The sequence below is a fragment of the Galeopterus variegatus genome, unplaced genomic scaffold (assembly GCF_000696425.1).
Source record: "Galeopterus variegatus unplaced genomic scaffold, G_variegatus-3.0.2 Scaffold3622, whole genome shotgun sequence".
Classification (NCBI taxonomy): domain Eukaryota; kingdom Metazoa; phylum Chordata; class Mammalia; order Dermoptera; family Cynocephalidae; genus Galeopterus; species Galeopterus variegatus.
This window is the reverse complement of record NW_007729733.1, coordinates 110,273-111,948: the sequence shown is the minus strand read 5'-3', so window position 1 is coordinate 111,948 and position 1,676 is coordinate 110,273.

The following is a 1,676-nucleotide window of genomic DNA, read 5'->3' as shown; positions in this document are numbered from 1 at the left end:
CCACTGATTTTAACATCTGAGAAGTGTATTTGAGGCATCTCTTGGTCAGGGGTTATTAAAGATGAAATGAGATCACTGGGGATGGGTGGTGGGTGAGTGGGTGAGGCGGGGAGGTGAAACCACTTGGGGAGAGAGTATATGGTGAGAAAAGAAATCAGAATGTTTATTAGAAAGACCACTCTAGCTAGTGAGTGAAGAGTATATTGGAAGAGTGGAACGAGTAAGAGGGAGACGGGTCTAAAAGCCTTTGTTAGTAGTCTGGCTGAAAGATAACCTGAACAAAGGCAGGAGATGGGCTAGAGAGAAGTAAATTGATTAGAAAGCTGTTAGAGTTGGCATCTATAGAACTTGTTTTTGGTCAGGGCCTTGCAATTTGCTAATCCAGTGACAATGGTAGGGAGTGGTGGGAGGCTGTGGTCAGGGAAAGCCTTTCTGTGGAGGTTACATTTAAAAAACAGAGATTTGAATGACTAGAGGGAACTAACCATGTGGAAAGAGAGATCCAGGCACAGGGAATGGTATTCACTATATTCTAGATCTGTGATGCTGAGCTCAGTGTTGGCATACTTAGTGTTCAATAAAATGTATTGGATGGACGAGTGAATTAACATATGAATGGAGAGGGCTAACATCATTCTTATTCCCGTTTTAAAAATAAATGAAAGCTTTGCAAGTTGCAAGCTCCTTAGGGCAAGCTTGTTCTCTTTGTTTCTAATAAAAACATAGTCAAAATAATATCTGCTATCTAGTGAAGGTCTGTCTTGACCAGATGAAAACTTTTAGAGGCCTTAAGCACCGAGAGATTATGGTTGCCACCTCATGTGAAATTAAACAAAACAAATAACAAGAAACACTAATCTGTAACAGGATTGGGATGCTCGCAAAGTACTCATTATTTTTCCCCATGATGATTAATTCAATATTTATTTTAAAAAATTAACTTGTATTTATTGAGGTATAATTTACACATAAGAAATTTATAAATCTTAAATGTACAATTTCATTTTACACACGAATACACCCATAGCAAGATATAGAAAATTTCCACCACCTCAGAAGGTTCCCAGGGAAGTCAATACTTCCCTGCCACAGGTAACCATTATTCTAATCTTTATCACTGTAGATTAGTTTTGCCCGTTTTTGAACTTCATATAGATGGAATCACACAGTATGAATTCATATGTGTTTGTCTTCTTTTGCACATTATGTTTGTGAGATTTACCGTGTGTGGTAGTAATTTGTTCATTTTCACTGTCATATAGTATTGTTACCAGGCCCAAATCTGGCTGCCTGTACCCTAACAAAAACAAACAACTCAAAAGTCAGATGTTGGTGAAAATGGATGTCAGATTTAACTCAGGAATACCAGTGACCTGAGGTGTTATTAGGCTAACCTATTTTCCTGACTCAGATTTACTGAAGGGTTTTTAAAGAGGAGATTGAGGGAATGGAATGTTGGAAACGAAAAGCAGGAGTGGGATGTGAGCTGTGGGGGCTTTGTGCAAGGAGCGAGGTAAAAGGTCTCACCAAGGCTCCATCTGGCTTCTGCTTCCATCTTTGTTTTTTTTTTTTAAAAGATGACCGGTAAGGGGATCTTAACGCTTGATTTGGTGTGGTCAGCACCACGCTCACCCAGTGAGCGAACCGACCATCCCTATATGGGATCCGAACCCGTG